Source organism: Mesoplodon bidens (genome assembly GCF_964165515.1).
Source record: "Mesoplodon bidens genome assembly, chromosome: X".
NCBI classification, from domain to species: Eukaryota; Metazoa; Chordata; class Mammalia; order Artiodactyla; family Ziphiidae; genus Mesoplodon; species Mesoplodon bidens.
The window spans coordinates 121,602,863-121,628,621 of record NC_138163.1 but is presented as its reverse complement, the minus strand read 5'-3'; the positions used below and the strand labels follow the sequence as shown (position 1 = coordinate 121,628,621).

General features: G+C 37.6%; 1 long non-coding RNA gene across 1 annotated transcript in view; it reads right to left on the bottom strand.

Annotated features, from left to right (window-relative positions):
• Positions 1-446: 446 nt before the first annotated feature.
• The window catches only part of LOC308608557, a 165,925-nt gene continuing 140,612 nt past the window's right edge, over positions 447-25,759 (bottom strand). The window contains exons 3-4 of the long non-coding RNA XR_014014193.1: positions 11,262-11,365; positions 447-545 (exon numbers count right to left, since the gene is read on the bottom strand). This is a non-coding gene — a long non-coding RNA (uncharacterized lncRNA). The remainder of the gene's footprint in view (positions 546-11,261; positions 11,366-25,759) is intronic.

Genomic DNA, 25,759 nt, shown 5'->3' with positions numbered 1-25,759 from the left:
AACAACAACTGTAGTTCATTCTGCCTGTAGTTGTTATCTTCATGCTGGTGCCTTTGGGGGAAACTTTCCTGTATCAGCCTGTGGATCTGCTATGGGTCTGGCCTTCCCCTTTGCTGTGGAACCAGGAGCACTTTAAGTCACCTTCCCTGCATAGTGCTGATGCCCTGGAGGCCCATCTGGTCAGTAGCCTGCCTGCCTCCTGGGATTCCTGGGATCCTTAGGGACACAAGACTCCCTACATGCTGGAAGACTGTGGCTCCTTTTGTTTACATCATTTCCTCCTGATAGTGCCCTGGAGGAACCCTCTAAACACCTACCTGCTCAGTGCTGTGGTTTTGGTGGTCCTCAGGCCGCCTGTCTTCCTGCTTCCTGGGGAACCAAAGGTACTATGGGTCACTTTCCTTTAGCTACAGTGGTGCCCTGGTGACTTTTTGGTTTTCTTACCTGTTCTGTGCCATGTGCTGTGGTTCCTATGTTCCTTCTGGCCATTAGGGTTCCCCCTTGCTGGGGAATGAAGAACACTTTCAGTCATCTTTCCTGATGCCCTGGGGGAAGGTAAAATGGTGCAGCCATGGTTGAAAACAGTTTGGCAGCTCCTCAAAAAGTTAAGCATGAAGTTACCATATGACTCAGTAATTCTACTCCTAGGTATATACTCAAGAGAACTGAAAACACGTCCACACAAAAACTTGTACACAAATATTCACAGCAACATTACTCACTATAGGCAAAAAAATGGAAACAACCCAAATGAAAACTAATGAATGGATAAGCAAAACTAATGATTGAATATTATTCAGCCATCAAAAGGAATGAAATATCCATGCTACAGCATGGATAAACCTTGAAAACTTTATGCTAAGTGAAAGAAGCCAGGCACAAAAGGTCACGTATTGTATGATGCCTTTTATGCTACAGCAGAATAGGCAAATCTATACAGGCAGAAAGTGAAACAGTGATTGCTAGGGGATGAGGGAAGGGAGCAATGTGGAGATACATAGTTTCTTTTAGAGGTTATGAAAAGATTCTGGAATTAGATAGTGGTGATGGTTACCAACACTGTAAATATCAAAAACCCCTACTCAGTCGTACAGTTTAAAAATGATTAAAATGGTGAATTTTATGTCACGAGGGTTTTTGTCTTAATTTTAGAACATAAATAAATAAATAAATATTTATTTATTTATTCCAAAGGCCCGGCTCAGAAATCCATTGTTTTAAATAGCTTTCTATGTGATTTTTTTTTTTTTTTTTTTTTTTTTTTTTTTTGCGGTACGCGGGCCTCTCACTGTTGTGGCCTCTCCCGTTGCGGAGCACAGGCTCCGGACGCGCAGGCCCAGCGGCCATGGCTCACGGGCCCAGCCGCTCCGCAGCATGTGGGATCTTCCCGGACCGGGGCACGAACCCGCGTCCCCTGCATCGGCAGGCGGACTCCCAACCACTGCACCACCAGGGAAGCCCTCTATGTGATTTTAATGGAGATGTTCCGTGGACTAGTGTTTGATCATCAGAGTGAAAAACCATGGATCCTAGGATAATTGCTTCAAACTTATTTTTCTAAAAATAAAAGTTGCTACGTACCAAGGGCAAACAAATCACCTCTTCAAAGATGTGGATGAAACATAATGATTTGCACAAGGTCATTATGGAATTTCTTTTTAAGGGGATTTTATAGGATTGAACTCCACACGGTGTCAGGGAACCCTGTGGAACTTTGTACAGTACAATCTACTGGTACTCTCCAATTGACCACTTAGTAAAGCAATATTAGCTGAGTGCCCTTTGTGTATAGAACTAAAATCAGTCCCACTGTAGTTTCTTGCCTGATGAGAAACTAAATGAAGCACTAATGGAATAGAGCAGGAGAAACCCAAAGGAAAAAGAGCAGAGTTAACAAATACCTTTGCAAATCCTCTTCCACAACCCTGGGCTTGGCCTGTGAGCAACAACTCTTCCAAAAATGCTCATTCTGAGAGATTACTTCAAAGTCACAGCTGTAATCAGATAATGAGATCATGCCACTGAAGTTCCCATGGTTTATGTCAACAAAAGAGATGCTATCCCTGCAACTTCAATTGCCAAAGGGACTGCATGTGGATTCTACAACAAAACAAACCCCTCCCCAAAATTCCTGAATTATCAGTATAAGAAAATGGACACACACTGGCTAAATCTAATATACTTGGTTTAAGTAACGTTACAGCACAAAAATCATAATATTTTCCCCATATTATTTCATTTTATAGGACAAAAAATAAATTGTTCTCCAATTGCTTCATCTGCTGCCATACTGTCTTTAAAGCCCCATTCTGTCGATCTTTAGTAGCCACCTTTTATGGCCCCATTTTTCTCTTAATTTATTCAGGTAGTTATAAAATGCTTAATGTGTCCTCGGCTCTGGGTATATGAAGACAAAAACAAAACAACCCCAAAACTACAATTCCTGTTTCCAATAAACTGTTACCGAGAATAGGAAAGAATGGAAGGTGACAGTGAATTAAGAGATGGGATTGTGGGCTTGCCTGCTGGTGCAGTGGTTAAGAATCCGCCTGCCAATGCAGGGGACAAGGGTTCGAGCCCTGGTCCGGGAAGAGTCCACATGCCGCAGAGCAACTAAGCCTGTGCACCACAACTACTGAGCCTGCGCTCTAGAGCCTGCGAGCCACAACTACTGAAGCCCACGCGCCTAGAGCTTGTGCTCCGCAGCAAGAGAAGCCACCGCAATGAGAAGCCCATGCACTGCAACGAAGAGTAGCCCCTGCTCGCCACAACTAAAGAAAGCCCGCATACAGCAACGAAGACACAACGCACCAAACATACATTAATTAATTAATTAATTTAAAAAAAGAGATGGGATTGTTTAGTTTTTCACTTTTAGGGAAATTTCTCAGTAACGTTGTTTTTATGGACCTTGGCTTTGAGGTAGTACTTTTAACATGTGTATTCTAAGTTTAAAACAATTTCTTACCACTGCTTCCCACCCCACCCAGATTGTATGGACAGTTCGATGTTGGGATTTCAGAGGGGAGTCTGTTACTGTCCTAAAAATGGATTTAATGTTTTTTTGTTTGGGCTTTAGAAACAGCAAGAAGATGGGCAGATTTTCAAAGATTTTTACTTGTTTCCCATTTTTTAAGCTAAACCTTTTATTTCCCAGCCATAGTTATGTTAATCACCAAAATTTTAAGGAATCCCACTTCTTAGGCCTATGGTAAGAAAAATGCTACAAAAACCCCCCCGTATCTTTTGCTGTTTAGTAAAGCCACCACACATTTTTTTCTTTTGGATTTCCCCCCACTGAAGACTAGATGTACAGTAGCAGGAGGCTCTGTGCTTCTTTGCTGAGAATACCTAAACCCAATAGTGCACATTAACTAACACCTTAAAGAAGATACTAACACAGGGACTGTAACAATATAATACAATAACAACCCACTACAGTAAAGCAGGGCTTATCTCATGCATGCAGGAATGATAAAATATAAGGACATGCATTACTATAATTATGTTGATAATACAATAGCTGCAAGAAGGGATGTGCTAAAATTGAACATTTAAAGGTATTTAAAAAAAAGGAATGGAAGGCTTTTCCATTAATATATATAATTAATAGTCCTTATCCTGAACCTGTCATCATTATAGTCAATAGCAGATGCCTTAGACAAAGTCCCTGTAAACTCAGGAACAATAATAACAAGTATCTATGTTCACTGTTAATGAAAGCTTAATCAAGGTAACAGTATCTGATAAATACTCAGAAGTCAGTAGTACTCTGTACCTTTATAAAAAGAGAACTAAAACATAATTTTAAGAAGGCCCATTCAACAGAAATATAATGCCCCTCAAAGCAGAAGAAATAAACGTTTATAAGATGTATAGAAGTTGCCTAATAAAACTGCAAAATTTTATTTGTACATTGAAAAGAGGACCTGAATAAATGGCAAATCGTGACATATTATCAGATGGAAATACTGAATATTATCTCATTGTTCTCTCCAAGTTATGTTTTCGATGACCTGGAATTCAATTTTTAATCTTAAATGATTTTTTTCTAGGAGTTGACAATTTTATTCTACAGTTCCACTGTGAGAACAAATAGCTAACATTTGTAAATATACATTTGTAAACAGGAATCCTCACAAAGGGATGAAGAGCTCCAGAAATGCTAACTGCATGGGTAAATATAGAAGATTTAAAAATTTAAATCATAATTTAAATTTCTAAGTAAATCTTTTCAAAAGATAATTAACTGTTTTTCATAGAATTGCCATGTAATCCAGCAACTCTACTTCTAGGTATACACCCAAAGGTATTGAAAGCAGGATATTTATGCAACAATGTTCATATCAGCATTATTCACAATAGCCAAAAGGTAGAAACAACCCAAATACCCATTGTTAGGTGAATGGGTAAACAACATATGGTATATACATATAATGGAATACTATTCAGCCTTAAAAAGGAAGGAAATTCTGGTACATGCTACAATGTGGATGAACCTTGAAAAGAGTATGGTAAGGTCAATGATGAAATAAGCCAGACACAAAAAGGACAAATGTTGTATGATTCCACTTATATGAGGAATCTAGAGTAGTCAAATTTATAGAGACAGAAAATAGCATAGTGGTTACCAGGGCCTGAGGAGTGGGGTGAATGGGAAGTTATTGTTTAATGGGTACTGAGTTTCAGTTTGGGATGATAAAAAAAAGTTCTGGACCTCAATAGTGGTGATTATTGCACAACAATATGAATGTACTTAATGCCACTGAACTGTACATTTAAAAATGGTTAAGACAATAAATTTGATGGTATACATATTTTCTACAATAAAAGAGTACTGCTTTTAAAATAACAATGTATTATGGAAACACACACACAGAACTGGAGGGGAGAAATGTAAGTATACTACGGTAAGGTTTTTTATTCTACGTGTGAGGTTTTGCACAGTTACACATGAGTGGTATACAGTTGAAAGTAAGCAGATAAGTTAAAGCTCTATACTATAAACTCTAAAGTAATCACTCAAATAAGAGAACAGAGTTATAAGCTAATAATCTAACAAAGAAAAAAAACAGAATAAAAATATTCAATTAATCCAAAAGACAACAGAAAATGAGGAAAAAGAGAACAAAGAATAGTTTGGAAAAATAGAAAACAAGCAGCAAGATAAAAGGATTCAACCTAACTATATCAATAATTATATAAAAGTTATAATTGTTCCAATTAAAAGTTAGAGATTGTTACAGTGGATAAAAATTCAAAAGTCTACAAGAAACATATTGTAAATATAAAGACAGAAGTAAGTTAACAGTAAAAGAATGGAAATGTATACCACGTTAACACTACTCAAAACTTGAGTGGCTATATTAATAGCATAGATTTCAGAGGAAATAATATTACCAAGGAAAAAGATGATTATTTCAGAATGAGAACAGGGTTAATTCATCAAGACACCATTATTATTCTAAGTTTTGTACACAGATGGCAAATAAGCACATGAAAGGACACTCAACATTATTAATTATTAGGGAAATGCAAATTAAAGCTGCAATGAGATACCATTATGCACCCACTAAGAACGGCTAAAATTAAAAAGACTGATCATACCACATGTCAGTGAGGGTGTGGAAGAACTGGAACTTTCATACAGTGCTGGTGGGACTATAACATGAGACAACTGCTTTGGGAAACAGTTTTGACAGTTTGTTAAAAAGTTAGACACACACTGACAGTATGATTCAGTCGTCCCACTCTTATATATTTACCTGAAAAAAATGAAAGCATATATCCACACAAAGACTTGCACACAAATGATCATAACAGTTCTGTTTGTAATAGCCCAAAACGTGAAATGAACCAAATGTCCATCAACAGAAGAATGGATAAACAATCTAGGGTATATCCATCTAATGGAATGCTACTCAGCAATAAAATGAATGAACTATTGATACACACTACATCATGGATGAATCTCAAAATACATATGCTGAGTGAAATAAGCCAGAATGAAAGGGTACATTCTGTATGATGCCATTTATACAGAATTCTTAAAAATGAGATCAATCTGTAGTAGCTAGTGGTTACCTGGGGTTGGTAGGAAGGGGCTATGAAAGGCAGGAGGGGAAAGAGGGAATAATATTTGCAGCAAATATGTTCTATATATGACTGTGATATAACATTTTAGGGAAAAGCCTGAACGAAGTTTTTGGCCAACCCAACACATCACACTAAGTATGAATGAAAAGTTATATATAAATAAACGTCTAATATAAATAAAGGAACAATATCTAACAAATGTAAAATGGAAAGAAATTGAATTCTATTGATTATTTATCAAAAACTGTAGAGGATGCTTTCTAAGTATAGGAGAAAGGGAAATAGTCACAAAGTAAAAGATGCGCAAATAATTCTGTATATTCGGTACAAAAGAAAAAAAGCCATCTGGGAAAAATATTTGCAGCAAAAATACCTGAGGGTGAACATCTCTAATCCATAAAGGGTGCAAACAAATGGATCAATCCTAAGATCAGCAAATAAACAGGAAAAACATGTGAACAGATAATTCACAAAAGATAAAATTCAACAAAAAAAGTTCAATAAAAAAGAGGTAACATTTTCACTCAATTAGTAAAGCCTTAAAAATGAATCTGGTAAGTATGTGTTAAATCTGATATCCTTCTATATTACTGCTGCTCTGAATATTAGCCTACATTTTATAGAATGTAACAGCTTTAGTTTTTAAGAACTGTAAAACTACTCAAATCCTTTGATGTAGTAATTTTCCTTCTGGGACTTTAGCCTAAGGAAATAATCCAAACTCTGGAACAGTCTTATGCATTAATATATTTTTCAAATAACAATGAAAATTAAAAACAGTCCAAATAGCTAAAATAGGAGACTTGCTAATTAAATTAGGGTATAACTGCTCAATGGAATATTTTATAGGCATGAAACAAAACACAGACACTATATAGCAATATGGAGAAGGCATATAATGCTAGGTTTCAAAGCATGATATTAAATTTTATGTACTCTATGATTAAAATAATATAAATATTTGAATGCACCAAATGTGAATGATAAATATAAAACAGATAGCAGAAGATTAGTGGGTGGTTTATTTTCCTATTTTTTAACTTTAATGTTCTCATATTACTTTTATATTAAAAAATTTAAAACAGTTCATGATAAACTGTTTTACAGTAAATGGGATATAAATGCCAAGATTCTTTGAAAAATGTTTATGGGTGAGTAGCCATATAAACATTAGAGCTTTTGGTGTACAAGTTGAACATTTGGGGGTTAATTTTCTGGCATTCATTTTCTTCCTGAGTACACTTATTTCTAAAGGCCCTCTAAATCTCAGATTTTATGTTTCTCAGTGCTCCATCAATATTAATTAAGTTAAGCTTGGTTTCCACTGATTTTCTTTGTCTATTTGTGGACCACAAAATGCTAAACCAATCAGTTTATACAAACTGATCAATTCAATGAAAAAAGTCAAGGTGCTAATTATGCATTATATTGTCTCAAAGAAAGCTAAATGGATTTTGGTTCTTTGAGGCATTCTTTCACACTTTGGTTAAACCTTGAGGTGACGTAGAGGCACCAGTGAGGATCCAGCTATTCCTAAAAGGGTAAAAAAGAACCTTTTAGAGCTCTCTGGGCCACTCTGTATTGCAAAGCACACTAATTTCTGACCTTATTATAACTCTGGATGGCTCAAATGGGAAGAATTATTAGATCTCTGCTAAGTATACTTATTAACCCTAAGAGTAGCTTTCTTTGACCATTCCTTCCAAAATAGCCAACCCCCTGCTCTAATGCCACATCCCATAATCTTATTTTTTGTATAGCACTTATTGCTATCTGAAATTATTTTATCAACTTGTTCACTTTTAACCATCTTTAATCACATGATCTTATCTGTCTTACTGACTGCAGTATCCACTGGATCTAGAATACTGTATAGTAAACAAAAGGTGTTCAATTAATAACTGCTGAATGAATGAGTGAATGAATTTGACACCAGTAATGCTAAGGAATTAGCCATAACAGGACTGAAACCTATCATCCAGGACAAGATGAAGGTTAGGGAAGGCACCCAAATCCAGAGTTGGGACCAAAGACTATAGCCCAATGGGATGAAACAATCCCAATCCTCATTGTGGAAAATGGTTGGCACCAGGGTATCCAACAAGATGGTCTTGCACATAATGGGAAATCTATACTATTCTGTGATTAAGGAGTAGAGTAAGGAGGTAAGGCAGTTTCATCATCACAATTCTTAGGCTCATTTTGGAAACTCTCAGAAATCACCAAATCTTAGAGGTAGGTGAAGGTTGGCAGCTATCCTACAACTTGGTAATAAAAGAAAGTCTTGGGACTTCCCTGGTGGCACAGTGGTTAAGAATCTGCCTGCCAGTGCAGGGGACATGGGTTCGAGCCCTGGTCCGGGAAGATCCCACATGCCGCGGAGCAACTAAGCCCATGTGCCACAACTACTGAGCCTGCGCTCTAGAGCCCGTAAGCCACAACCACTGAGCCCACGTGCCATAACTACTGAAGCCCACACACCTAGAGCCCATGCTCCGCAACAAGAGAAGCCCACACACCGCAACTAGAGAAAGCCCGCGTGCAGCAATGAAGACCCAACACAGCCAAAAAAAGTCTCAGACCAAATCCTGCTACACACATAGACATTTATTAACAAGCAGGCAAGAAGTCATATAATCCCAAACTAAAGAATCCTCGATTCTGTCCTTTCTGGTGGTCCATAAGTAACATGCATAAAATGTTCACCTGAGATAAATACAGTATTATTGTAGTGGTGGGGGTAACCACCCACTATAAAAAGATGATTGGGAATATTCCGGAACAACAAGTGGGTTCTGGGTTTAGGGTTAAACATGTGCCAAAACTAATGATAAATGTTAAGGACTTGCTAGATTCTCATACCTTGCTTACTCAAAGATGGATGGTGTCTTTAAAGTACTTTAGCCACCATCTTGAATACCACCAACTGTACCTATGACCACCCATTTCTAACATTTCTTAGCCAAATACACAAACTATAAATTTCACTAATGAAAATCCATTTATACCATTGATTATGCTAATTAGCAAAGCTTCTAGTGTTGGTGGAAGATAAATGTAGTGAAGATATTTGTAGTAGTAGCCATCCCGGGAATGGCTTTTCTTAGTCATCGTTACCTCACCATTCCTGGGATGTGGATTCTTGATTAGGATCACTGACTGCTCCTAAGGGTAGATTAAAAGTGACACATTTGTATCAAGCAGTCTACACTGAAGTATTTTAAAGAAAATTACAGATGTTGTAAATGGTATCTCTGTTCATAACCAAGAGGGCCTTAGCTAGGGAAGCTAGAGGTATAATGAGGAGGTATACTGGAGGAAATACTGAGAGATATGAAGCCACAAGGACCAAGTAGGGATTTAAGACAGGCAACAATCTCATGTCAGGGCAGAAAGCTGCTCAGGTAACTGAGCAATCCACAGAGATGGTACTAATATAAGTGGGTCCTACCTAGAAGAGGGAAAAAAAGGCAGAGATGAGACATTTAATCAGGAGCAACACGGATAAGCAGAACTTCTCTCCTGGGGCACAAAGTCTTTAATCTTGGCACTGGTGAGCCTGAAGAGTCCTGAAAGTCAGCAATTGTGTGAAACCATGTTTTAATAAGTCCCACAGCTTTATGAGGGAAACGAAGGGAAATGATAAGCGTCGCAGTTCCTTGAGCTTATATGTACATAGGAATATACTCTTATCTGGAGTCCAGGTTACAAATCACATTTCACTGTAACTTTTTTTTTTTTTTTTTTTTTTTGGCGGTACGCGGGCCTCTCACTGCTGCGGCCTCTCCCACTGCGGAGCACAGGCTCCGGACGTGCAGGCCCAGTGGCCATGGCCCATGGGCCCAGCCGCTCCGCAACACGCGGGATCCTCCCGGACCGAGGCACGAACCCACGTCCCCCGCATCGGCAGGCAGACTCCCAACCACTGTGCCACCAGGGAAGCCCCATTGTAACTTTTTAAATTTGTAATCCACTATATTTAATTTTATGAATTTAAAAACATCCTGAGATGTGTCCACAGGATGCCAAGGATTTCATAGCACATAAAATGTTAAGAATCTGTGTGTATATGTTGGAAGACCTCCATGAGGACTCAGAAGTTGAGTGAAGATAAACCTAGGAGTTGGTTAGGGGTGGTTATCAGAAGATCCATGAACCTGCAACAGGTGGAGACTAAGCGGATGCTGGCGTACAAGGCAGGAGCCAGTCCCACCATTTATATCCAAATGAAATCAAGGAAAATTTAATCATAAGGGGAAAAGCTGCCACAAGAGGCTAATATAAAAGAGGTATATAAAAGAGGTTGGACTGAATGAATACGAACCTCATCTAACAAAGCAGCTCATCTTCTGCTTTTAGTGTCCACATCCCAAAACTGTGTCTTTCAAGCCAACCCCTAGACACAAATTCCAGGGCAAGTAGTTTATTTAGGGTGTGATCTCAGGAGACACAGTAGAGGAGTGGGGAAGTGAAACAAAGAATGGAATCCAGGCAATAAAATGTTGTGTCATTACTACTGTGGGCAACTGGAACTTAATCTCACTGGGGGATAATGCCACCTGAGGGACAAGGGCACTGAGATGTTTATGCACCAACTTCAGTCAGTCACTGGTCAAAGGCTGTTCTTACAGGGAGGCATTTATGTCTTGGCATTTCTGGCCTCGTGTTTATATGGTAGAAGTGCTGAGGAGTTGAAGTCCAGAGAAAGCCCAAGGGCAAAGGCAGGCAGATGCTAGCAGTTGGCAGGGCACTGAAATGTGAAGGGCTGAGGGAATATGGTGTGGTGGTGGGGAGGAGATCTACCATACTTGGTAAGTAACAGTTGCAATGAACTTTATATAATGGAATGTCAGAAGCCAGATGAAGGGGAAATTCAGATCTTTGTGCACCCTCCCTCTATGTTTCAGCTTTCTTAACCACTGCTGTGGCCTTCCTCCTCTGTGGTGAATAGAAAGAAGAGGTAGAGAGTCAAAAATTTCTTCTCCAAAATGATTTTTATAGTTCCCAGAGTCTGAGCAGCAGATCCTTGGCTGTAACCAGAAGTAAACATTGAGGCTGTACCCAAAGACTGCAGTGCTATTTGTCTTCATTACCAGTGGGGGTAGAGTGTGAGTGGAATTAACTGAAGGTTGAACATATAAGGCACTTAGAGGGCTGCTTCTTACCAGGCAGAGGAGGGAGTGTCTTCTGTTCAGCTCAAAGCTCACACTGTTCTCCATCTTCTTGGATGACTCAGGAGAATGGATCTTTTCAAAGGCATTAAAGGGACCTGTGGAAAGAAAAGTGGTTTTAAAAGCATGATGAAATTAAAAGAAAAACAAAACAAAACTCCTGGCATCTGTGCCCTGAAACATCATCCAAGTCCTATGATAAGTGCATCAAGCACAGCCTTTCACTTGGGAGTGCTTGTGGTCCTGGCATTCTTCCCTCCTTGAAACTAGAGAGAACCATCCCTATGCCCAGGTCACTGAATAATAAAGTTTATGTTGCTACTACTGACATTGATTTTGCCCTGACCACAAAATGTGAGATAGAGCTGAATTTCTGTGAGAAGCCACCAAGACTTGAATTTTAGAAGGTGAATTTTTTTTTGGAACGATACATTATTATTATCACCCAAACTGCTCTTTTCTGGACAAGCGTATGAAGCCTAGAAAACATTTTAAAGCTGTAATCATAGGGGGCTAGTCTGTGCTAAATGCAATATCATAAGCCTCTTGCTGTAGCTGGGCCTCCAAAGTTTGAATCAGGTCAGAAGGAATTAACCCTTTGTAATCTGAAAAATGGGTTTTGAAGATGATTTTTGCCCTTGAAAAAGAATTTTTTTTTTTGTCTTCAAGACTATCCAGAAAAGTCTTTAGAACATATATGGGCTCAGAAACAAGGTTTCTTGTGACTGTATGTGTCTAAGTGTTTCTATTGACCCTTTCCAGTCAAGGATCACTAAAGAGAAGAACATCTTAACCAGAAATGACAGTGATGATTCACAAATACAAATGGAGGTTTTTTTCCTAAGTAATTGAAAATATTTTTTTTTTTTTTTTTTTTTTTCTTTTTGTGGTATGCGGGCCTCTCACTGTTGTGGCCTCTCCCGTTGCGGAGCACAGGCTCCGGATGCGCAGGCCCAGCGGCCACGGCTCACGGGCCCAGCCGCTCCGCGGCATATGGGATCCTCCCAGACCGGGGCACGAACCCGTATCCCCTGCATCGGCAGGCGGACTCTCAACCACTGCGCCACCAGGGAGGCCCTGAAAATATTTTTTATAGTCATCACTGAAACGCTTCTCTCAGTCCTAGAGGTCAGAGTTTACCTGCTATTATTCCCTAGGAAAGTACCTTTTTAGTAGGCTCTTTGGTTTGAAATGATAATAAGATGACCTGCCATTTTAAAGAATAAAAGTCACTGATGATTTATTGGGGATTAGGTAGGCTTCATTTATCTGGGTGGTGATGCTGAAATGGGGAAAGAATATGAGATATATTTCATCCCAAATGGCCTCTGATAATGTTTAACAGAGTGTCCATCTGTCTTTCTGGTGGTCCAATGAAGGATTTCATGATGTATTTATTTTTAAATTTTTGTTGTGGCTTTGAGTTGGGTCAGCTTCTAAGTGCATGCACACATGGATCTGACTCAATTGAGGTGGCTCAACCTGGCCTTGGAGAAGTCACTTGGTAAGCGAAAAAGTCTGCTTTGCTTAGCTGTAAAATGATGGCTTCTCTGAGGTCCTTTCCTCAATTACAGCCAGTGTTCTGTCTATACTATTTACCTTTGCACCTATCTCCTGGGGAATAAGCTAGTCAGAGTGGAGAGGGAGGCTCTGAAAAGGTGGAAGAAGGGAAAATAGAAGTGAGGAATATTTTCCTGCTTTCTCCTGGAAAGAGTTATTTTTATTTTTTGCTCAATTCTGATGTACAGTAAAAAAAAAAAAAAGAAGTGGCTAATCTACTTCATTATTTCTTTTACACCTAAGAAGGCTATACGAACGTTGTGTCTCAGGCTCATAAAGGAAAAAGAAGAAAAAGTGTATCTATTGCTATCTCATTTTCCTCAATAGCTGAAACATTTTCTCTAGGATTCCAGACCAGCATACAAATGTGAAGTTGAGAGGAAGATGTATTTGGAATGGGATAGCAGCAACTTTACTACAGGACTAGACCTGCAGGGACACGCATCTCCTTTCCCTTATTTCCTCAAAAAGTAGAGTGTTGGATGTTGAAGACAAATTTCCAGTATACTCTATCAGTGTGGTAATGATTAAGCTGACTGGGCCAATATATATTTCTTCTAATAGACTAGGAAGGTACTTTTGGTTTCAGAACAACTAGTTAAATGCTTTTCTTTTTTATTACCTCTATGCAAGAAGGGTCTATGCAACAGACCTTAAGTTAGTTGCACATAAACACACATGCCCCTTTAACATGGATTTCTTACTTATAAGTACAATTTGGGTAGGTATAAGCCTACAGATTGTTTTGAAAAAGCTACATAATTGCAGTTTGGCACAGTTGAGAGTTGCTCACTACTTGAACAACAGAAAGACTATCAGTCATCTTTTATCATATTTTCAGAACTCACAGAGAAATGTAATTTTAAATATTGGGCCCTTAATGAAGACCCAGTTTTTCAGTAGCAAAACTCAACACAGTTGAAAAGAGTACCCCTTTAAGGTTTTAAACTGTCAGTCTTGATCCTTTTTAATTGGAATTGTTTTTCTTTCAGTTTATAATATGCAAACAATGTTATCATTAATATTCACTCAATCTGAGGCCTTCAGTGTAGCCAGATGCTAGCAGAGCAGCATCTCTGTGGAACCAAACACTCTCTGCATTAAGAAAACTGTCCATTATGAGTCTAGCTAAATTGCAGATAAAATGTAACCCCATCTCACATGGACTTAGCATTTACAGGAAAACTCATTAAATTAGCTCCAGAAGGAAAGGCAAAAGGGCATATTTATCTACATTGATGGAAATCATAGATATTTTTTTTTAATGGAGACTCTAAGAGCCAGGGATGGATGGGATCCCAGTTTCTAAATGTCTATACGTCGGAGACAGGAGTGATAGTCTTATTAGTCTGTGCTTTGTGTACTTAAAACATCCCAAGTTTCTGGTGCTAAAAGATTTATACATCATTTTATATTTATAACTCATTTCTATTCATTACTCTTCAGGGTAGATGCAAGCAGGCTGTTCTGGTACTGGCCCCAGGTTTCAGAGAAGATGGCAGCTGCCACTGAGAGATTATGTGATGGGATAGAAGCTTGCAAGTGGCAACAGTAGGATTTTAACTGAGTTTTTCATGTCTCTTAGAATATGTGGTCATAAGTGAAAGAACAACTTTGGAGGTTCAGAAGATTTTGCTCAGATTAGATAAATTCTCCCAAACCTTGGTAGCTAGAACTTTACCCAGTATTGTTAGATCCTTAGAACTCTACACTTGCCCTCAGAGCCCCCTTGGGGCTATGTGCTGTGGCTACTAAATTAGGGGAGTAGGTAGAGGAAATGGTTGCTGTTGATCAGCCCTGAACCTTCTCTCTATGTCATCATTCCCTGACACCCTATATTTAAAGATGGAGAGAAGAGGCCAACATAATAATATAATGTTAAGAGTTATCTATCAGGAAACAAAATGTAACTGTGATTTTCACCCACTCTCAAGTACGAGGAAACAAGTGGGTGCTCCATTACATTGATTATCTTAAGACTTATTATGTTGGAAATTTCACAGAAAAGGAAAGTTAACCATCACCATTTCTTACTGTAAGAATGGCTTTGCTCCCATATATGTGCTTTGGGAGCAACACACCATGAAATTGTCTTGGCATTGTTTCTAAAAATATTTTTTTCTGAAAATACTGTTCTGTGAAGTTAAAAAATTTAATTGTGGTAAAATACACATAACATAAAATTACTATCTTAGCCATTTTAAGCGTACAGTTCAGTAGTATCAAGTAAATACACATTGTTGTGCAACCAATCTCCGGAACTCTTCATCTTGTAAAACTGAAACTCTATATCCATTAAACTACAACTGCCCATTCCTCTCTCCTCTCAGGCTCTGACAACCACCATTCTACTTTTTGTATCTATGAATTTGACTACTCTAGATACTTCATGTAGGTGGAATCACACAGTATTTGTTTTTTTGTGACTGGCTTATTTCACTTAGCATAATGTCATCAAGGTTCATTCATGTTGTAACATATGTCAGAATTTCCTTCCTTTTTAAGGCTGAATAATAATCCATTGTATGTTTATAACACATTTTTTTAATCCATTCATCCACAGATGGACAGTTGGGTTGCTTCCACTTTTTGGCTATTGTGAATAATACTGCTATGAACAGGGTTATACAAATATCGCTTTGAGACTCTGTTTTCAATTATTTTGCATATATACTCAGAAGTGGAATTGCTGAATCATACGGTAATTCTATTTTTAATTTTTTGAGAAACTGCACATCTGTTTTCCATAATGGCTGTACCATTTTACGTTCCTACCAGTGGTGCGTAAAGGTTCCAATTTCTCTACATCCTCATCAATATTTGTTACTTACTGTTTTTTTTAATAGTAGCCAACCTAATGGGTGTGAGGTGGTATTTCATTGTGGTTTTGATTTGCATTTAACTAATGATTAGTGATGTTGAGCATCTTTTTATATGCTTGTTGGTTTTTTTTTAATATCTTCTTTGGAGAAATGTCTGTTCTAGTCCTTTGACTGTTTTTAAATCAGGGTTTCTGTTGTCGTTGTTTCTCTTAAGTTGAGATCTGTGAAGTTCTGTGGTAAAAGGACCTCATGGTCAAAGAGTATGGGAAACGCAGATTGTTTTATCAGCGTTAAAGATTGCAGTATACCTGCATCATGTTAAAGGCTCTGAGAATTACTGTGGTAAAGAAGGTTGCTAACTCTGTGTAACACGGTATTTTCCATACATAAATACTGTGGAATCATTTTACACTGAACATTTATTCCCATCTTGAGCCAGTGGGTAGCCACTGAATGCAATTTGTGAAAAGCTCTTCTAAGGGTTTAAAACAATAGTTCATGTAGAAACATTTCCATCTGAGAAGTAATAACTGTTATAGCAGCCTTCAGCATGCCATGTCTCCCACCCAGACAAGCTTTTATCTTTCATCACCTTGCAGATATTTATTGAGTACTGACTCAGGGCTGGGGATATGGAAAAAATAAGTTTTAGCCACATACTTCAAGAATCTCAATGGGGAGGTAAATAATTACAGTAGAATTTGATAAAGATGCTGTGATAATGCTAAGACACATTATCTTAGGTCGTTTGGTCACAAGTAACAGAAAGCAAATCAAACTAGCTTTAGCAAAAGAGAGGGGTGTGTTACAAGGATACAGAGGGGTCTTGTGAAACTCAAGGGCAGGAACGCAGCCAGTTTAAGGAAATATCTGGAAAGCAGCTAGGACTCTCTACTTGTCCTTTCTTGACTCTGAGGGTCTGTATAAATTTTCTACTATGCACAATATTCTTTTTATACGACTGCCATAAAACCTTTTACTTTACATATTATAGTTGTATGCACTTGCAGAGAATATTTTGGGTTTTTTTTTAAGTTCCAATTCTAAATTCCAAGGAAAGAGAATAACTAACTCAGTGTGTATCAAGTATCTATACATGGTTCAGTCAACTGTGGCCAGGGGGATGGAGTCACTTATCAAAACATGACTGCTATGGACCTAACATCCTCTCTTACTTCATCTCCTGTCACTTCTGACATCCAGTCCCTGCTCTGATGATGCCATAACGATTATCTATTGAGAAAACCAAATATAATTAACATAAAAAGTTTAATACTGATAAGGTAATTCTGAATAAACATTCAAAGCCTTACCTACATACCAGCAATAAATAATTCAAAATGTAATGGAAAATTACAACCCATTTAAATAATAAAAATACAATTTAAACAAACATTATTCTTAACAAGAATATGCAAGACTAAAAATTTTTAAATTTAAATGACAAGCCATTGATCTTGGCCAAAATACCTAAATTGGGTTTTCCAGAAGTTGAATTTTGAAACTCAGTTACTGCCATCCTTTATGCTTCTCTCTTTTATACCAACTTGGACAAAAAGCGAGAGTAGTCGTTGACGTGAGCCACCTAGCTTCAATGAGACAGACAGCGGATATTCATTTGCTGACTTAGGCTGTCACCTGCCTTTATATATGTTAGCAACTTGAACTAATTGTTGAGGTAATGAATAAGTAAGAGAGGATTTAGGCAATTTCAGGAAAGACAGATTAGCTCCCAGAAGCCAGAGAACGATAAATCAAAGTGGAATCCAGGTCTAAGAAGTTTGCAGAGAGCAAATTCGTCACATACATAAAATATTTTAGTTAAATACTACTCACCTGAGGTTCTGTCTTTTCCTGATTTGCAATTTGAGAGGAAATTTGTAGATACAGAGAGGGAAATGTTTGGGAATAACGTTTTACATATTTCACAGGGAAGCATCTTCATCTTACGGTTTTTTAGAAAATTTATTCTATGAATGATTTCCCCCAAATATTATATTTTTACTATAGACATTAGACCGTTTTAACTTAGGTAACAAAAATCCTAAATTTGTTATCCCATTCTTTAAACCTGTTATATTACTCTGGCCTGCTAAAATTTATGCTTTTCATTCACATAACTCTTCCTCTTCAAATAGTTTAAATTCATGAGGCTAGATAGTACTGCTTTTCTCTTATCCTGTGAAGCTTTTTTAACTCTAACACTGTGAAGGCCTCTTATTTTTTAAACATGCTAATTTCTTGAGGAATACAGTTTCTTTAATCCTAGGTGCTTTAGGTTTTATTACATTTCTTACTGCAGGCATTGGAAAATTATCATTTTTAAATGGCAATTAAGTGGAAGTATCACATTGTTTGCCATGTATTATTTAGACTAAAATATTATTCTTTGGCCAAGTAGAGAAAAAAAGTAATTTCAAGAGCAAACTAAGTGACTTTTTCCCCTTTTCATCTGAACGTGGGTATACATAGTAACTCCAACGATTAAGGTTGTAACAGCAGAAGTGCATAGGTTATTAAAACTCTCCTAATTGACAGTTTTAACAGAGAAGCGTATGATTGGCATCATCAAATCTCTTGAAGACATTTTAACATGCAGACAGATTCATTCACTTATTGAGTTCAACAAATTATATTGTCAACTGATTTCCAGCACTGAGGATTTTCCATCTATTCTTTAAAACAGGGGTGAGCAAACTATGGCCTAGGGGTAAGACAGGAATAAAGACACAGACCTACTAGAGAATGGACTTGAGGATATGGGGAGGGGGAAGGGTAAGCTGGGACGAAGTGAGAGAGTGGCATGGACATATATACACTACCAAACATAAAATAGATAGCTAGTGGGAAGCAGCCGCATAGCACAGGGAGATCAGCTCTGTGCTTTGTGACCACCTAGAGGGGTGGGACAGGGTGGGTGGGAGGGAGACACAAGAGGGAGGAGATACAGGGATATATGTATATGTATAGCTGATTCACTTTGTTATAAAACAGAAACTAACACCATTGTAAAGCAATTATACTCCAATAAAGATGTTAAAAAAAGACTTACTATAAAGCTACAGTAATCAAGACAGCATGGTATTGGCAAAATAATAAAGAGATAGATAAATGGAACAGAATTGAGACCCCAGAAATACACCCGTACAAATATAGTCAGCTGTTCTTTGACAAAGCATTAAAGGCAATTCAAAGAAGAAAGGATAGTCTTTTTAACAAACAGTGATGGAATAACTGAGCATCCATATGCGTAATGATAATATGCATTTTGACGCATAATGATGATCATAGTAATAATAATATAATGAATCATCTAATCACAGACCCAACAACTTTCACAAAAATTGAATCAAGTTGGATCATAGAGTTGAATATAAAACAGAAAACTATATAACATCTAGAAGGAAATATAGGAGAAAATCTAGGTGATCTTGGGTTTGTTGATACTTTTTTAGCTACAACATAAAACACAATCTATAAAAGAAAAATTGATAATTATAAAATTAATTTGAAAGCTTAAGTCTACACAAAAATGGGCATCTGGACGTTTATAGCAGCCTTATTCATACCTTTCAGAAAAAACTGGAAATAATCAGGATGTGTTTCAATAGGTGAATGGTTAAACAGACCTTGAGACCTCCAGATAATAAAATATTATCCAATGATAGAAATATATGAGCTATCAAACCATGAAAAGACATAGATGAATCTTAAATGCATACTGGAATCTAAAAGGGGCCAAGTTTATTCCAATCCTATATAATTCCCAAGTCTGAAATAGGCAAAACTATGGAGATATTAAACTTTCCAATGCTTTTCAGGGTTGAATAGATAAATCACAGGGGATTTTTTTTTAGGGAAGTGAAACTATTCTGTATGATAGTATAATAGTGGATATGTGACACACGAATTCATCGAAATCCATAGAAATTTGCAGCACAGAGTGAACCTTAATGTATCCAAATTAAAAACAAAATCATTTAGGAGGTCAAAGAATCCCAGGAGAGGATGCATAATGTGACAAGATAATCTAACAGCATTACAAATGTGTGAAACAACTTCACTGAAGGTGGGTGGAGGGGACTGTAGTGACCTGAGTAACTCTGGAAATGAGTAGAATCTATAAGATTAAAGGCATGGGAACACATGTATATGTATAACTGATTCACTTTGTTATAAAGAAGAAACTAACACAGCGTTGTAAAGCAATTATACTCCAATAAAGATGGAAATAAATAAATAAATAAATAAATGAAATAAAAATTAATAAATAAAAAAAGATTAAAGGCAAAAGAAACCATACATACTCACTCCACTTTATCAATCTTTTGATGAAGATTTTTTACTATGGAGGCATAGGTTAAGAATTCTGATACCACTGTACATCTTTACTGGAATTGAACAATGAAGTAAATAGACAGCAGATGGTGGGAGCCAGGTTTCTCAATGTTGGAGTGGGAGTTTACAGTTAAGCAAGGGGAGGAGGTTAGAATGATTTTTTCTGGTATTTGATTAGAGCTGGGGACATCAGTATAAACTTTTGTTCGGGTTAATATAGAGATAGATGGTTACGCATAGAAATAACTATAGATATGTGTGTATGCCCAGATTAGGGATACACATATATTCCCTTACTCTATCAGTTGAGAGAACATAGGAGCAATGATACCTCAGTAGCAAAGAGCACACCTAGCACCCAGCTCTTGGTTTCTAACACCATTCTCCAATAAATGGAACCAGGGCTCCTGAGAGAAATGGCTGATGCTAGGACTGGGGCAGGTGAAATAGAAGATGAGGCTGGAGCATCTTACAGTTCCAGAAAGTAAGCAAGTACTCAAAGGAAAAGGTACCCATAATGATTTGGATATTTGGATATGTCAAAGGGACATAGGAGCCAAAGAGTCCTTTTCAAAAGGACATTTGAAACAGCTTCAAGTGGCCAAAGCTGAAACAATTTGAGCAAATATATAAATCAATAAATACATAAATATTGGATTAGGACCCAAAATATAATATAGATACCCATAAGTTCAATATATATATATATTGAATAGCTAACTAACTAAATGGAGGAGAAAAGACAAATCTCCCATGCAGAAGAATTCCAAATAATTTATGTAAATATTCCATCCTCAATTAATGGAGCATTACTCCCCACTCCTTAAGTGTGGGCTGCACACGATGACTTCCTTCCAAAAATCATAGTACAGGAAACAGAGAAAGCAAATACTACCTCAGTCAAGTGATCAAGGTCAGCATCAACAATGATGTCATATTGATAGTATATTGTAGCCATGATACTATGTGATGAAAATAACAGTCTACCTCTGTGATCTTCCTTCCAAAAACCTGTAACCCCAGACTAATCTTAAGAAAACATCAGAAAAATCCCAATTGAGGAACATTATAGATATATAGTATCTAATCAGTAGTTCTCCAAGTTTTCAAGGTCATCAGAAACAAGGGCATCTGAGGAACTGTCACATCTTAGAGGAACCCAAAGAGACATGATGACTAAATGTAATGCGGCATCCTAGATGGGATCCTGGAGCTGAAAAAGGACCTTAGATACAAAGTAAAGAAGTCTGAACGAAGTATGGACTTTAGCTAATAATAATGGGTCAATATTGGTTCATTAATTGTAACAAGTGTACCATATAATGTAATATATTAATACTAGGGGAAACTGGGTGTAGTGTATACAGGAACTCTCTGTACTCCCTTCGTAATTTTTCTGTAAATCTATAATTTTTCTAAAATAACAAGTTTAAAAAAGTCCTTTGCTGACCCAACTTTAAGTGAAAGAAAAATGAAAGTTATTGGTTTGCACATTGTTTTATGGGAGGGTAAAAAAAAATGAATTTGTTGAAGGAGGATAACAAGATGGTTTCAGATTGTCCCCATCAACTGGAGAGTCTGTTTAAACCCTGATTCCCCTCCATGCAAAATTAACTATCTTTCGGCGTGGGAAGACAGCATATTGCACGGCATAGGAAATTGGAAAGAAATATATAAAGTATTGTGATGTTCAATGTAAAACAGTTACTTGCAAATATTTGATAGGGATTCCTTACATATGTCCTTTACTTTAAAAACCGCAATTTAAATTCCCAATTTTGTTATATTTAAAGAAGAGAAGTTTATAGAAGTGCATTCTTATCAAGAAATGGAATTAAATGTGAATAAGGGACCCTTTTGATAGCAGGCTAAAATTGGGAAAAAAAATTATTGCATAAGGTAAAAGCAATGGAAAATTCAATGCTTTTTCTAAAGCAGCCCCACAGAGTTAATTCCTTCATGGTGCTGAAGGCTTTTGCTTTGAAATTCATTTTATTGACCTAAAGCTTAAACTGCAGTGTGACTCAAGGATAATTGACAGGAGGGTGAGAACATCATGCTAGCATTGTCACGTATGCCCTCACTCATTCCCCTGTTAAAAGATGCATTATGTAAATGTATCCGCTGCTGAAATCTGCTAGCATTTTTTTGGTCCCTGGTAAAGTATTACCCATGTTTGTCAAGGAGGAGGGGTAAAACCCACCCTTTCAAATGGTTCAGTGATTATGTCCCTACACTTTAACTTCTGCCTGAAATTCAAACCCACATAAGAGGTTTCAAAACCTAAAGGTAGTTTTACTCTGTACCTGACTTCTGTGTATAATGTAGGTTTAGAAAAAACAATAAGGCATATTTAGAATCAGGAAATAGATGTAATTAGACTCTGAGACATGTTTCTTTAGCGAAGTACTTTTCTAAAGTTACCTTGTAGCTGCAAAATCAATCTCTATCACACCAGCCAAATAAATGATCAATTATCCATCCAGTTATGTATACGTCAATCAAAGCATATAAAAATCACAGACAGAGATAGGTGAAGAGTTGAAAGTAGCAACAGCATGACAGGCTATTCATTAATCAGAATCCAGATTATTCTTATTCTTCAATTAAACACTGTGGAAATTACAGGTGAAGGCATGGTCTTCTATCTTTGATGGAGTGGTTAAAGTATTTCTCGATGAAACAGATTATTCCTGTGAATGGTTCTTACAAAGCAGGTAAGAAAGTATCACTGCTGGAAGGAAAAAAGGAGTAGTGGGCTTTTATGAAAAATCGCTACAAACGATGAATAAATTATAAATGTCTTTAGTTTATCTGTGCGTTGATATTATCCACGCTTTAATATCAGCCTTTCCTAATAGGAGCCCCTGAGAATTTGATTCTCTCTTTTAAGGCCATAGAGAGAACCCAATTAATATAGAGGGACACATAAAAACTGATCTGAAAAAATACACTATGTCCTTGGGTTTTGGAGATTAAAAACTAGCTTTTAGTTCTTTATTTGTAGTGTGTTTTCCTAGCATTAATGGAAAAAATAGAATCTTGTTTTAAAGTCTTAAAATCTCTCATATTTGCTTTTAGTATCGATGTGTTTGAAGAGAAAGTAACTTGAGCAAAATAAATTATGGCCCTGATGTCGACTGACTCTTAATCTGTGTTTCCCAGAACGCAGAGCTATTCTGCAAGCCTGGTTTCTTTGAAACCTGAGCATGGGCCACATAAAACAGCTCGTTATAAGTGAATCAGAACTGTATCATTCTAGGACATACACATTTTGGGGGAGGGACTTAAAAATGAAAATCCTGAATAAAACTTTTGTCAGTTTCATTTCTATTTGAGCAGCCATTTGAAAAGGTTTCTGAGAGCGAAAGAGTAATTAAACCTCTTTATCTTCCCTTTAAAAAAACGGGGATTGACTCAATGTAGGTACATGTTCAGTGTCAAAACTTAGTCATGCAAGGAGGTTAGGGATTATTAACCAGAGGTAATCGATACAGCCATTAGTGTCACATAGCTGTGGAGTCAAGCGATCGCGCCTTCCTTGAGCACGCTTCTCCCCTCACCACGCAGTTCATTAGTATGCAGCTGGAAAATACCAGCACAGAGCATGCCAAAGCAGACAAAGAAACGACTCAAGGGAGATTTAAACTCCATGACTATACATATTCCCATACAGTTTAAAGAACATATCTACTCACAGCAGGCCCAAACCCCACAGTTTTCTTTCAGTGAAACAATCCCCATTACCCCTGTGGCTAGAATGATGAGAAAATGAATTTGAAAATACCTGTAGGATGGTGCTGATATCTTTGGTCAAGAAATGAGAGTGGGAATCCCTTTCATCTTCTGAGATCTACAGCTTGTTCCTGATACTGGTGGCCTAGTGAGGTTGTGACCGTCACATCAGACTGGAGAGGCCTGAGTTGTAGGCTTATATCCACATTTCTTAATCACAACTGTTTCTCTGCACTGGAGCTAAAGCAGAAGATGGTGGCCATTATCAGAATATTTAAATTTGTAGAACCAATCTTGCTTTATCTGGATACCTTGAGAAAAAGTATTATCTTTGTTTTTAACCATTAGCAGTAACAGTTATCAAGTACTGCATGCTGATATGTGCCAGGGTGTGAGCTTTAGGTACATAATTCATTTAATCCTCACAAAAGTGTAAGAGGAAGATATTATGATAGACATTTTACAGATGAGGAAGCAGAGGCTCACAGGGGTTAACTTTCTCTATCATATGTTTTACAGTTAGAAAGGGCAGGATCTTACCAAATCCCAGGGTTCTGTGTGCGTGTGTGTGTGTGTGTGTGTGTGTGTTTGCGTCCAACATTCATTTTACAGGTTTACCTAGTTGCCTAAATTCTTCATATTTTACCAACTATATGCACATCTGTACAACAGTGGAAAATGCATTTGTTCTAACTTGGTCAGGTTAAAATATTCAGGTCTGGGGCTTCTCTGGTGGCACAGTGGTTGAGAGACCGCCTGCCGATGCAGGGGACACGGGTTCGTGCCCCGGTCCGGGAGGATCCCCCGTGCCGCGGAGCGGCTGGGCCCGTGGGCCACGGCCACTGAGCCTGCGCATCCGGAGCCTGTGCTCCGCAACGGGAGAGGCCACAACAGTGAGAGGCCCGCATACCGCAAAAAAAAAAAAAAAAAATTCAGGTCTGGACAATAGCTTGATGGTAGCAACATGATTGATATCCAGAAATACTGATTGGAATGACTGTAAATAACCTCTGGCAAAGTCATTCAGTTGACTTTTGTGATACCATTATCTCATTTTTGAAGATCATTTTGCATTAACCTCTTACTCACTGACTATATCCAGGATGTAGCCACACTGCTTCACCTAAACAATGAGCACAACCCTGACTTGTCTTTTCCTATTTCATTTCCTTGGAATGACTAGATTTGTTTATTTCCCTGGATTACAAAAGGAAAGGGACAAGGCATTTTTATTGGAGGCCAAGTCAATTACATTTAGAAATAAATAATACAAATATGAATCAATAAGGGCTGAGGGCCTTATTGGAGCAATAAGCAAATAATTTCCAATTTAATAGGGAAAAAATACTTGGCTTTAGTTATCCAAGTTCGTGACTAGGTTATTTTAATCAAATTCACTACATAATGACTTGCTTGTCCTCTATTTTGCTGGCAGCATTATTAGAGCAGCTATCAATAGAAAACTTGGGAAAGCTACAGAATTAGCACTGAGATATTACAAGTTCATGTGGAGAAACTCATTCATTCATTATACAGATACACTTGAGTGCTTTCTGTATAGTGGGCACTGTTTTACGTGCTGAGGATACACTAGTAAACAAAACAGGATAACCCCTATCCTCATGGAGCTTACATTCTGGTAAGGGAGGGCATATATATAATATGTTAGATAATATTAATGCTTTGTAAAAAAAGTAAGTCAGAGAAGAGAGATAAGGAATGTTGAGGGTGAGAGTAATTTTAGATAGTCTGGTAGTTTTAAAACATGTCTGCAAATTCTTTGACACATTTCCCAAGGAGAGAAGGAACTATATATCCCATTCTCTTTAATCTGGACAAGTCTCTGTGACTTGCTTGTAACCAAGAGAGTTCAGTGAAAGTGAAGTTGCATGATTTTTGAGGTGAGGCCACACATAGAATGCAATGTGGCTTACAATGCAGTTGCAAGGGTTTTCCCAAATGTACCCTAACAGGTGGCAGAGGCTACCCCAACTTTGAGAATCACTGGTCAAGAACTTCTATTAGCTTGAATACATT